At 45.1% G+C, this 14,718-nt stretch overlaps 1 protein-coding gene across 2 annotated transcripts in view; it reads left to right on the top strand.

Moving 5' to 3' along the window:
- The window catches only part of anos1 (anosmin 1), a 193,773-nt gene that overhangs the window by 138,677 nt on the left and 40,378 nt on the right, over positions 1 to 14,718 (top strand). The window lies entirely within an intron of this gene.

The raw sequence follows: 14,718 nt of genomic DNA on the forward strand, positions 1-14,718 counted from the left end.
GAACTGCAGACCTCTAGTGAACTGCAGACCTCTAGTGAACTGTAGACCTCTAGTGAACTGTAGACCTCTAGTGAACTGTAGACCTCTAGTGAACTACAGACCTCTAGTGAACTGTAGACCTCTGGTGAACTGCAGACCTCTAGTGAACTGTAGACCTCTAGTGAACTGTAGACCTCTAGTGAACTACAGACCTCTAGTGAACTGTAGACCTCTAGTGAACTACAGACCTCTAGTGAACTACAGACCTCTAGTGAACTACAGACCTCTAGTGAACTGTAGACCTCTAGTGAACTGTAGACCTCTAGTGAACTGCAGGCCTCTAGTGAACTACAGACCTCTAGTGAACTGTAGACCTCTAGTGAACTACAGACCTCTAGTGAACTGCAGACCTCTAGTGAACTACAGACCTCTAGTGAACTGTAGACCTCTAGTGAACTACAGACCTCTAGTGAACTGTAGACCTCTAGTGAACTGTAGACCTCTAGTGAACTACAGACCTCTAGTGAACTACAGACCTCTAGTGAACTGTAGACCTCTAGTGAACTACATACCTCTAGTGAACTACATACCTCTAGTGAACTGCAGACCTCTAGTGAACTACAGACCTCTAGTGAACTGTAGACCTCTAGTGAACTACAGACCTCTAGTGAACTGCAGACCTCTAGTGAACTGTAGACCTCTAGTGAACTACAGACCTCTAGTGAACTACAGACCTCTAGTGAACTGAACTGCAGACCTCTAGTGAACTGTAGACCTCTAGTGAACTGAACTGCAGACCTCTAGTGAACTGTAGACCTCTAGTGAACTACAGACCTCTAGTGAACTGTAGACCTCTAGTGAACTGAACTGCAGACCTCTAGTGAACTGTAGACCTCTAGTGAACTACAGACCTCTAGTGAACTGTAGACCTCTAGTGAACTGCAGACCTCTAGTGAACTACAGACCTCTAGTGAACTACAGACCTCTAGTGAACTACAGACCTCTAGTGAACTGTAGACCTCTAGTGAACTACATACCTCTAGTGAACTGTAGACCTCTAGTGAACTACAGACCTCTAGTGAACTACAGACCTCTAGTGAACTGTAGACCTCTAGTGAACTGTAGACCTCTAGTGAACTGTAGACCTCTAGTGAACTGTAGACCTCTAGTGAACTACAGACCTAGTGAACTGTAGACCTCTAGTGAACTGTAGACCTCTAGTGAACTACAGACCTCTAGTGAACTACAGACCTCTAGTGAACTGTAGACCTCTAGTGAACTACAGACCTCTAGTGAACTACATACCTCTAGTGAACTACAGACCTCTAGTGAACTACAGACCTCTAGTGAACTGTAGACCTCTAGTGAACTACAGACCTCTAGTGAACTGTAGACCTCTAGTGAACTACAGACCTCTAGTGAACTTTAGACCTCTAGTGAACTGCAGACCTCTAGTGAACTGCAGACCTCTAGTGAACTACAGACCTCTAGTGAACTACAGACCTCTAGTGAACTGTAGACCTCTAGTGAACTGTAGACCTCTAGTGAACTGTAGACCTCTAGTGAACTGTAGACCTCTAGTGAACTGTAGACCTCTAGTGAACTGCAGACCTCTAGTGAACTGCAGACCTCTAGTGAATTACAGACCTCTAGTGAACTGTAGACCTCTAGTGAACTGTAGACCTCTAGTGAACTGCAGACCTCTAGTGAACTACAGACCTCTAGTGAACTGCAGACCTCTAGTGAACTACTGACCTCTAGTGAACTGTAGACCTCTAGTGAACTACAGACCTCTAGTGAACTGCAGACCTCTAGTGAACTACAGACCTCTAGTGAACTACAGACCTCTAGTGAACTGTAGACCTCTAGTGAACTGTAGACCTCTAGTGAACTGCAGACCTCTAGTGAACTGTAGACCTCTAGTGAACTGCAGACCTCTAGTGAACTACAGACCTCTAGTGAACTGCAGACCTCTAGTGAACTACATACCTCTAGTGAACTGTAGACCTCTAGTGAACTACAGACCTCTAGTGAACTACAGACCTCTAGTGAACTACAGACCTCTAGTGAACTGTAGACCTCTAGTGAACTGCAGACCTCTAGTGAACTGTAGACCTCTAGTGAACTACAGACCTCTAGTGAACTGTAGACCTCTAGTGAACTACAGACCTCTAGTGAACTGTAGACCTCTAGTGAACTGTAGACCTCTAGTGAACTGCAGACCTCTAGTGAACTACAGACCTCTAGTGAACTGACCTCTAGTGAACTACAGACCTCTAGTGAACTGTAGACCTCTAGTGAACTGTAGACCTCTAGTGAACTACAGACCTCTAGTGAACTGTAGACCTCTAGTGAACTGCAGACCTCTAGTGAACTGTAGACCTCTAGTGAACTACAGACCTCTAGTGAACTGTAGACCTCTAGTGAACTACAGACCTCTAGTGAACTGTAGACCTCTAGTGAACTGCAGACCTCTAGTGAACTGTAGACCTCTAGTGAACTACAGACCTCTAGTGAACTGTAGACCTCTAGTGAACTACAGACCTCTAGTGAACTGTAGACCTCTAGTGAACTGTAGACCTCTAGTGAACTGTAGACCTCTAGTGAACTGTAGACCTCTAGTGAACTACAGACCTCTAGTGAACTGCAGACCTCTAGTGAACTGTAGACCTCTAGTGAACTGCAGACCTCTAGTGAACTGTAGACCTCTAGTGAACTGTAGACCTCTAGTGAACTGTAGACCTCTAGTGAACTACAGACCTCTAGTGAACTACAGACCTCTAGTGAACTACAGACCTCTAGTGAACTACAGACCTCTAGTGAACTGTAGACCTCTAGTGAACTACAGACCTCTAGTGAACTACAGACCTCTAGTGAACTGTAGACCTCTAGTGAACTACAGACCTCTAGTGAACTACAGACCTCTAGTGAACTGTAGACCTCTAGTGAACTGTAGACCTCTAGTGAACTACAGACCTCTAGTGAACTGCAGACCTCTAGTGAACTGTAGACCTCTAGTGAACTGTAGACCTCTAGTGAACTGCAGACCTCTAGTGAACTGTAGACCTCTAGTGAACTACAGACCTCTAGTGAACTACAGACCTCTAGTGAACTGTAGACCTCTAGTGAACTACAGACCTCTAGTAGTCTAGTGAACTGTAGACCTCTAGTGAACTACAGACCTCTAGTGAACTGCAGACCTCTAGTGAACTGTAGACCTCTAGTGAACTGCAGACCTCTAGTGAACTGCAGACCTCTAGTGAACTGCAGACCTCTAGTGAACTACAGACCTCTAGTGAACTGCAGACCTCTAGTGAACTGCAGACCTCTAGTGAACTGTAGACCTCTAGTGAACTACAGACCTCTAGTGGACTACAGACCTCTAGTGAACTGTAGACCTCTAGTGAACTACAGACCTCTAGTGAACTGTAGACCTCTAGTGAACTACAGACCTCTAGTGAACTGCAGACATCTAGTGAACTGTAGACCTCTAGTGAACTGCAGACCTCTAGTGAACTGTAGACCTCTAGTGAACTGCAGACCTCTAGTGAACTACAGACCTCTAGTGAACTGCAGACCTCTAGTGAACTGCAGACCTCTAGTGAACTACAGACCTCTAGTGAACTGCAGACATCTAGTGAACTACAGACCTCTAGTGAACTGTAGACCTCTAGTGAACTGTAGACCTCTAGTGAACTGCAGACCTCTAGTGAACTGCAGACCTCTAGTGAACTACAGACCTCTAGTGAACTGCAGACCTCTAGTGAACTGCAGACCTCTAGTGAACTGTAGACCTCTAGTGAACTACAGACCTCTAGTGAACTACAGACCTCTAGTGAACTGTAGACCTCTAGTGAACTACATACCTCTAGTGAACTGCAGACCTCTAGTGAACTACAGACCTCTAGTGAACTGTAGACCTCTAGTGAACTGCATACCTCTAGTGAACTACAGACCTCTAGTGAACTGTAGACCTCTAGTGAACTGTAGACCTCTAGTGAACTGTAGACCTCTAGTGAACTGTAGACCTCTAGTGAACTACAGACCTCTAGTGAACTACAGACCTCTAGTGAACTGTAGACCTCTAGTGAACTACATACCTCTAGTGAACTACAGACCTCTAGTGAACTACAGACCTCTAGTGAACTACAGACCTCTAGTGAACTGTAGACCTCTAGTGAACTACAGACCTCTAGTGAACTACAGACCTCTAGTGAACTACAGACCTCTAGTGAACTACATACCTATAGTGAACTACAGACCTCTAGTGAACTGTAGACCTCTAGTGAACTACAGACCTCTAGTGAACTGCAGACCTCTAGTGAACTACAGACCTCTAGTGAACTACAGACCTCTAGTGAACTGTAGACCTCTAGTGAACTGTAGACCTCTAGTGAACTGCAGACCTCTAGTGAACTGTAGACCTCTAGTGAACTGCAGACCTCTAGTGAACTACAGACCTCTAGTGAACTGCAGACCTCTAGTGAACTACATACCTCTAGTGAACTGTAGACCTCTAGTGAACTACAGACCTCTAGTGAACTACAGACCTCTAGTGAACTACAGACCTCTAGTGAACTGTAGACCTCTAGTGAACTGCAGACCTCTAGTGAACTGTAGACCTCTAGTGAACTACAGACCTCTAGTGAACTGTAGACCTCTAGTGAACTACAGACCTCTAGTGAACTGTAGACCTCTAGTGAACTGTAGACCTCTAGTGAACTGCAGACCTCTAGTGAACTACAGACCTCTAGTGAACTGACCTCTAGTGAACTACAGACCTCTAGTGAACTGTAGACCTCTAGTGAACTGTAGACCTCTAGTGAACTACAGACCTCTAGTGAACTGTAGACCTCTAGTGAACTGCAGACCTCTAGTGAACTGTAGACCTCTAGTGAACTACAGACCTCTAGTGAACTGTAGACCTCTAGTGAACTACAGACCTCTAGTGAACTGTAGACCTCTAGTGAACTGCAGACCTCTAGTGAACTGTAGACCTCTAGTGAACTACAGACCTCTAGTGAACTGTAGACCTCTAGTGAACTACAGACCTCTAGTGAACTGTAGACCTCTAGTGAACTGTAGACCTCTAGTGAACTGTAGACCTCTAGTGAACTGTAGACCTCTAGTGAACTACAGACCTCTAGTGAACTGCAGACCTCTAGTGAACTGTAGACCTCTAGTGAACTGCAGACCTCTAGTGAACTGTAGACCTCTAGTGAACTGTAGACCTCTAGTGAACTGTAGACCTCTAGTGAACTACAGACCTCTAGTGAACTACAGACCTCTAGTGAACTACAGACCTCTAGTGAACTACAGACCTCTAGTGAACTGTAGACCTCTAGTGAACTACAGACCTCTAGTGAACTACAGACCTCTAGTGAACTGTAGACCTCTAGTGAACTACAGACCTCTAGTGAACTACAGACCTCTAGTGAACTGTAGACCTCTAGTGAACTGTAGACCTCTAGTGAACTACAGACCTCTAGTGAACTGCAGACCTCTAGTGAACTGTAGACCTCTAGTGAACTGTAGACCTCTAGTGAACTGCAGACCTCTAGTGAACTGTAGACCTCTAGTGAACTACAGACCTCTAGTGAACTACAGACCTCTAGTGAACTGTAGACCTCTAGTGAACTACAGACCTCTAGTAGTCTAGTGAACTGTAGACCTCTAGTGAACTACAGACCTCTAGTGAACTGCAGACCTCTAGTGAACTGTAGACCTCTAGTGAACTGCAGACCTCTAGTGAACTGCAGACCTCTAGTGAACTGCAGACCTCTAGTGAACTACAGACCTCTAGTGAACTGCAGACCTCTAGTGAACTGCAGACCTCTAGTGAACTGTAGACCTCTAGTGAACTACAGACCTCTAGTGGACTACAGACCTCTAGTGAACTGTAGACCTCTAGTGAACTACAGACCTCTAGTGAACTGTAGACCTCTAGTGAACTACAGACCTCTAGTGAACTGCAGACATCTAGTGAACTGTAGACCTCTAGTGAACTGCAGACCTCTAGTGAACTGTAGACCTCTAGTGAACTGCAGACCTCTAGTGAACTACAGACCTCTAGTGAACTGCAGACCTCTAGTGAACTGCAGACCTCTAGTGAACTACAGACCTCTAGTGAACTGCAGACATCTAGTGAACTACAGACCTCTAGTGAACTGTAGACCTCTAGTGAACTGTAGACCTCTAGTGAACTGCAGACCTCTAGTGAACTGCAGACCTCTAGTGAACTACAGACCTCTAGTGAACTGCAGACCTCTAGTGAACTGCAGACCTCTAGTGAACTGTAGACCTCTAGTGAACTACAGACCTCTAGTGAACTACAGACCTCTAGTGAACTGTAGACCTCTAGTGAACTACATACCTCTAGTGAACTGCAGACCTCTAGTGAACTACAGACCTCTAGTGAACTGTAGACCTCTAGTGAACTGCATACCTCTAGTGAACTACAGACCTCTAGTGAACTGTAGACCTCTAGTGAACTGTAGACCTCTAGTGAACTGTAGACCTCTAGTGAACTGTAGACCTCTAGTGAACTACAGACCTCTAGTGAACTACAGACCTCTAGTGAACTGTAGACCTCTAGTGAACTACATACCTCTAGTGAACTACAGACCTCTAGTGAACTACAGACCTCTAGTGAACTACAGACCTCTAGTGAACTGTAGACCTCTAGTGAACTACAGACCTCTAGTGAACTACAGACCTCTAGTGAACTACAGACCTCTAGTGAACTACATACCTATAGTGAACTACAGACCTCTAGTGAACTGTAGACCTCTAGTGAACTACAGACCTCTAGTGAACTGTAGACCTCTAGTGAACTACAGACCTCTAGTGAACTTTAGACCTCTAGTGAACTGCAGACCTCTAGTGAACTGTAGACCTCTAGTGAACTGTAGACCTCTAGTGAACTGCAGACCTCTAGTGAACTGTAGACCTCTAGTGAACTGCAGACCTCTAGTGAACTGTAGGGATGGGAATTGATAGGATTTTATCGATACGATTCCATTATCGATTCTGCTTATCGATTCGATTCTTTATCGATTCTCTTATCGATACCTGATCAATTTATAATTTAAATAAATAAATTGGAAATGCAACAGAACTAAGCTGGTTAGAATAACAACATGCAACTTGACATTTCTGATTGTCATTTATTGTTGAGCCCCCATGTCAGGGGCGACAGTGGCTCGGGAGGTAGAGCAGTCGTCTGGCAATCCGGAGGTTCCCGGTTCGATTCCCGCTCCTCCCGGGCAGCGTGTCGATGTGTCCTTGAGCAAGACACTTAACCCCTAACTGCTCCCGATGAGCAGGTTGGCACCTTGCATGGTTGCCTGCGCCGTCGTTGTGTGAATGTGTGAGTGATTGGGTAAAATGTAAGGAACAAATTGTAAAGCGCTTTGGATAAAAGCGCTATATAAAAAAGCAGCCATTTACCATGTCAGAAAAATACAAAAACTGTAAAAAATAAAACATTAACTATAGCCTACACTTAAATAAAATAATGTATTTGAGATTCTCTTAAAATGTATTTATTTTTTTATTCTTAAACTAATTTAATCTATTGAATAACAGTCGTTATTCCTCTGACTTCTGTCTCACACACACACACACACACACACACACACACACACACAGACACACAGAGCTCCCTCCCCGGGCCCCTGTCCTGTAGGTATTGGCTTGTGTTGCTACACGGACACATTTGTATGTTGCACCATGGTACTTCCTGTCTGACGGACTTAGTAAATAAACAATCCGGCTCTTATTATATGTGAACTAAAGAGTACAATGTTTACAGAACAGTCCCCACCCGCTGTTTTATTGTATTTGTACCTGTACTATCCGCTGTCAGCTGTTTATCTCTCTTTGTGAGCTTGATTAAATAGCGTTAGCTCACGTTAGCTAGCGATAGCTCCGCGGCTAATTTTAGCTCACCCTAAACTAAATCAATGAAAGCATTCAAGTAGTTTTCACTGCACATAGAAGTAGCCAAACAGCGGGAGCATTTCGGGAGCATATGACCAAAAGCCAGGCAATTTCGAGCCCTTAAGGAATCAAATAGAGTCTGCCATGGCTACATGCTAACGCGCGCAACTGTAGGAAAAACCTGGCAGCGTTAAGGGAATCGAAAGTCACAGGAGCCACACGGTTCCAGGCATCGGCCAATTAGGAACCGGTTCCCAACGGGAACCGGTTTTCGATTCCCATCCCTAGTGAACTGTAGACCTCTGGTGAACTGTAGACCTCTAGTGAAATACAGACCTCTAGTGAACTACAGACCTCTAGTGAACTACAGACCTCTAGTGAACTACAGACCTCTAGTGAACTACAGACCTCTAGTGAACTGTAGACCTCTAGTGAAATACAGACCTCTAGTGAACTACAGACCTCTAGTGAACTACAGACCTCTAGTGAACTACAGACCTCTGGTGAACTGTAGACCTCTAGTGAAATACAGACCTCTAGTGAACTACAGACCTCTAGTGAACTGTAGACCTCTAGTGAACTACAGACCTCTAGTGAACTACAGACCTCTAGTGAACTGTAGACCTCTAGTGAACTGTAGACCTCTAGTGAACTACAGACCTCTAGTGAACTGTAGACCTCTAGTGAACTACAGACCTCTAGTGAACTGTAGACCTCTAGTGAACTACAGACCTCTAGTGAACTACATACCTCTAGTGAACTGTAGACCTCTAGTGAACTGTAGACCTCTAGTGAACTACAGACCTCTAGTGAACTACAGACCTCTAGTGAACTGTAGACCTCTAGTGAACTGTAGACCTCTAGTGAACTACAGACCTCTAGTGAACTGTAGACCTCTAGTGAACTACAGACCTCTAGTGAACTGTAGACCTCTAGTGAACTACATACCTCTAGTGAACTGTAGACCTCTAGTGAAATACAGACCTCTAGTGAACTACAGACCTCTAGTGAACTACAGACCTCTAGTGAACTACAGACCTCTAGTGAACTACAGACCTCTAGTGAACTACAGACCTCTAGTGAACTGTAGACCTCTAGTGAACTGTAGACCTCTAGTGAACTGCAGACCTCTAGTGAACTGTAGACCTCTAGTGAACTGCAGACCTCTAGTGAACTACAGACCTCTAGTGAACTGTTCCCTCAACTATTTCCTCAAATTTCCTCAATTTTGGACCTACAGTACCACAGTTAAAGATAGTTGAGAACTGCGGTTCACTAGAGGTCTTCCAGGCAGAACTCCAGAGACACGTTGGGTTTTTATGTCCTCCTCACAACACAGCAAAGGATTCAGGTTAAACATGTGCAAAATGCCCCTTTAAGAATGAAATGAGCCAAAAGCCGCCTGGGTCTATTATTGTTTATTTGGATCCCCATTAATTCTTACCAAGGTAACTGCTCCTCCTGGGGCTCCTCATATGTCCAGTGCATCACGTTCCCACGTCTCCAGGTCTCTTACTTCACTTTGTTTTTCTTTTGGCTTCAGAGGTTTTTGGACATCGTCTAATGATGAGTTGAGTCCAAATTTATTAGTATAACTATAGCCCCAAATCATGTCACATGTCTCAATGAGATCCACAGGCTTAACCCCCCCCCCACTGAAGATAAGAGAACAACTCCCACAGGGGAAACAAAGGGTTTAGTTGGATTGAGTCCTCCGGTAGAAATACTGCCTTGCTTTGATCAAGAAGGAGAGGGGTTTTCTTGCTTAGTCCCTCCCACTATGTCAAGCAGAAACAACCGCATCATGCGTTTAACTAAATATATATAACAATCAAACAATGGAATATGCGCCCAAACAACACGCTTAATGTTGACTTGGAGGCAAAGCATCGTGTTTAGGACTTAGGAAAGTTTCTTTTCACCATCCTTCCCTGCCAATTAGTGACGCCTCCCAGACAGGCAGCGAGCCTCCACCCACCATTCCTTAGCATGCAGGCCCCTGCCAGACACCTCTCCGGGCTTTCAGAACCAGAGCGAGAGAAACGGAGCGAGAGAAACGGAGTCGATGTATCACGACATGAAACAAGGTGACAACATCAACATCTATAACATCTAGCCTCAACATCTAGCCTCAACATCTAGCCTCATCTGCCTCTTTGAGACGAGACAGTATCAACATCTAGCCTCAGCTGCCTCTTTGAGACGAGACAGTATCAACATCTAGCCTCATCTGCCTCTTTGAGACGAGACAGTATCAACATCTAGCCTCAGCTGCCTCTTTGAGACGAGACAGTATCAACATCTAGCCTCAGCTGCCTCTTTGAGACGAGACAGTATCAACATCTAGCCTCAGCTGCCTCTTTGAGACGAGACAGTATCAACATCTAGCCTCATCTGCCTCTTTGAGACGAGACAGTATCAACATCTAGCCTCAGCTGCCTCTTTGGGACGAGACAGTATCAACATCTAGCCTCATCTGCCTCTTTGGGACGAGACGGTATCAACATCTAGCCTCAGCTGCCTCTTTGAGACGAGACAGTATCAACATCTAGCCTCAGCTGCCTCTTTGAGACGAGACAGTATCAACATCTAGCCTCAGCTGCCTCTTTGAGACGAGACAGTATCAACATCTAGCCTCATCTGCCTCTTTGAGACGAGACAGTATCAACATCTAGCCTCAGCTGCCTCTTTGGGACGAGACAGTATCAACATCTAGCCTCAGCTGCCTCTTTGAGACGAGACGGTATCAACATCTAGCCTCAGCTGCCTCTTTGTGACGAGACAGTATCAACATCTAGCCTCATCTGCCTCTTTGAGACGAGACAGTATCAACATCTAGCCTCATCTGCCTCTTTGTGACGAGACAGTATCAACATCTAGCCTCATCTGCCTCTTTGAGACGAGACAGTATCAACATCTAGCCTCAGCTGCCTCTTTGAGACGAGACAGTATCAACATCTAGCCTCAGCTGCCTCTTTGAGACGAGACGGTATCAACATCTAGCCTCATCTGCCTCTTTGAGACGAGACAGTATCAACATCTAGCCTCATCTGCCTCTTTGAGACGAGACAGTATCAACATCTAGCCTCATCTGCCTCTTTGTGACGAGACAGTATCAACACCTAGCCTCATCTGCCTCTTTGAGACGAGACAGTATCAACATCTAGCCTCAGCTGCCTCTTTGAGACGAGACAGTATCAACATCTAGCCTCAGCTGCCTCTTTGGGACGAGACAGTATCAACATCTAGCCTCATCTGCCTCTTTGAGACGAGACAGTATCAACATCTAGCCTCATCTGCCTCTTTGTGACGAGACAGTATCAACATCTAGCCTCAGCTGCCTCTTTGGGACGAGACAGTATCAACATCTAGCCTCATCTGCCTCTTTGTGACGAGACAGTATCAACATCTAGCCTCATCTGCCTCTTTGAGACGAGACAGTATCAACATCTAGCCTCATCTGCCTCTTTGTGACGAGACAGTATCAACATCTAGCCTCAGCTGCCTCTTTGAGACGAGACAGTATCAACATCTAGCCTCAGCTGCCTCTTTGGGACGAGACAGTATCAACATCTAGCCTCAGCTGCCTCTTTGAGACGAGACAGTATCAACATCTAGCCTCAGCTGCCTCTTTGAGACGAGACAGTATCAACATCTAGCCTCATCTGCCTCTTTGAGACGAGACAGTATCAACATCTAGCCTCATCTGCCTCTTTGTGACGAGACAGTATCAACATCTAGCCTCAGCTGCCTCTTTGGGACGAGACAGTATCAACATCTAGCCTCATCTGCCTCTTTGTGACGAGACAGTATCAACATCTAGCCTCAGCTGCCTCTTTGAGACGAGACAGTATCAACATCTAGCCTCAGCTGCCTCTTTGAGACGAGACAGTATCAACATCTAGCCTCAGCTGCCTCTTTGAGACGAGACAGTATCAACATCTAGCCTCATCTGCCTCTTTGGGACGAGACAGTATCAACATCTAGCCTCAACATCTAGCCTCATCTGCCTCTTTGAGACGAGACAGTATCAACATCTAGCCTCAGCTGCCTCTTTGAGACGAGACAGTATCAACACCTAGCCTCATCTGCCTCTTTGAGACGAGACAGTATCAACATCTAGCCTCAGCTGCCTCTTTGAGACGAGACGGTATCAACATCTAGCCTCATCTGCCTCTTTGGGACGAGACAGTATCAACATCTAGCCTCAGCTGCCTCTTTGTGACGAGACAGTATCAACATCTAGCCTCAGCTGCCTCTTTGAGACGAGACAGTATCAACATCTAGCCTCAGCTGCCTCTTTGGGACGAGACAGTATCAACATCTAGCCTCAGCTGCCTCTTTGAGACGAGACAGTATCAACATCTAGCCTCAGCTGCCTCTTTGTGACGAGACAGTATCAACATCTAGCCTCAGCTGCCTCTTTGAGACGAGACAGTATCAACATCTAGCCTCAGCTGCCTCTTTGAGACGAGACAGTATCAACATCTAGCCTCAGCTGCCTCTTTGGGACGAGACAGTATCAACATCTAGCCTCAGCTGCCTCTTTGTGACGAGACAGTATCAACATCTAGCCTCAGCTGCCTCTTTGAGACGAGACAGTATCAACATCTAGCCTCATCCAGGGCCGCGAGAAGTCCGCGGGGAGTGGGGGTGCTGAGATATCGATCGTTTTTGATTAATTATTTTTTTTTTTTATATAATTTTTTTTTATATAAAATATATATATTATATAATTATACTTGTAGTTGTATTGTCTGCGAGACATCGCCACCACGCAACACGTCAAAATGCTCGCTATCTGCAAACAGCTCCACTGTCTGTCAGTCATAACCAACACTCTCGTTCACTAGGATACTATGATGAATTGAAAATGGGGGACGGTCCCTGATGTAAACAAGACGAAAGTCTTTCTCTGGTCTGCATCCCCTTAACAATTGTATGTATTGAGCTGTAATGTACTGTACCCATTCTGCTATTAGAGGAATTACGGTAGTCTGAGTCAATACAAGGTGGCTGTCTGCCAAATTGGCTAGTTGAGCTGACAAGGAAAGACAGGGAAAGATGAAATTACCTACCTGGGTTGCGTCTAGTTTTTTTTAACCAACAAACTTGCATTTTTCCGCAATCTGATTGGCCACTGACGTTTCTGGTCATGTGACATCTGCGCCAATCGTGTGACGCCTGTTTCTGCGCCTATTTCCGCCTCTAACAGCCTGCAAACTACCTAACGCCTAGTTCTATCACTGGTTAAGCTTAGGCGACTCTTTAGAAGTTGGTTAAGGTTAGAGTTTGGAATCAGGGCTGGTGTTCTATCGCCCTGCTCTAAGACAAACTCTAACCTTAACCAACTTCGAAAGAGTGCCTAAGCTTAACCAGTGATAGAAACAGGCGGCACGCGATTGGTGCAGATGTCACATGACCAGAAACGTCAGTGGCCAATCAGATCGCGGAAAAATGCAAGTTTGTTGGTAAAAGACTACACGCACATGGGTTCCATCCTAGAGGCTAATCTTTCCTGTGACAAAATGGCATCCAATGTAATAAAAAAAGTCAACCAACAAACTTGATTCTTGTACCGGATCTCCTCTCTGGTAAACAAGAATACCCTGAAGACTCTGGCAGGAGCACTCATTCAAGGGTACCACGACTATGCTTGCACCTCATGGTACCAAAGCACCTCAAAGGCACTAAAACCAAAATTACAAACATCTCAAAACAAACTGGTCAGACTACTGCTTGACCTTACTCCTAGAACCCACCTCACCCCTGCCCACTTTGACAACCTAGGATGGCTTAGAGTAGACGACAGAGTACAGCAACTTGCAATGGGCCTGGTCTACAAGATACACTACACGACCAAGGTACCCATGTACATGTCAAAATACTTCCCAAAGGTCAGTGAATACCACGATCACAACACCAGAGGGAGCTCCAGAAATCATGTTAAACCCAGATTCGGCTCAAACAAGGGACTAAACACGTTTCGCAATTATGCCACATCAATGTGGAACACCCTACCCAAAGCTGTAAAGGAATGTGAATCACTACCCACTTTCAAAACCACTCTCAAAGAACACCTACGGGAGACTGCAATTCGAAACTGGCCCCTGCAAATGTCCTAACCCAACCCCCTCCAATGTACAGTAAATGACCAAGTATGGCTTTGTCAATATTCCAATGTACAGTGTACAGTGTCCCCCAGCCACCCCCTAATTACAGCTCCATGAAATGATGTAGATGAAAAAATAGCAATACCTTGTCTTATAGGGACTGCTACCTTATCATTTCATCAAGCTGTAATTAACACAACACAAGGATTTAATGTCCCGATGACATCACCAATGGAAATATTCAAACTAATATTACTTTCAATAACTTGTCAAACGAAATGAATGTGTGCAAAACTGTTTAGAGTTTTTGAATGTGTGTGTGAGATTATATGCAAAATAAATCGACATTGTTGTTTTGGTGAAGTGCCTCTTTTAGGTGCATTTTCCTAACTTAGGGCTTTTTGTCCAATACCCTGATATATCTGTCAGCAAAGGTGCAGTAGTTGTGCGTCTGAGAAAGTCTTAAATGCTGTGTGCCCACGTAAAACACTGTGCTGTAGAGCAGTGGTTCCCAAACTTTTCAGGCCAGGGCCCAGAAAATAAGGCGTCAGAGCGCCGCGGCCCAATGCACATCGTCTGGCTTTTTTTTTTTTTTTTTTTGCCAGGCGACCGATTTTTTAAGCCAAATATCACTTCAATCCTATTAAGTTAGTTCAAGTTAGTTATTCATTTATATGTGCTATTT

The sequence above is a fragment of the Notolepis coatsorum genome (assembly GCF_963971535.1).
Source record: "Notolepis coatsorum genome assembly, chromosome: 3".
NCBI classification, from domain to species: Eukaryota; Metazoa; Chordata; class Actinopteri; order Aulopiformes; family Paralepididae; genus Notolepis; species Notolepis coatsorum.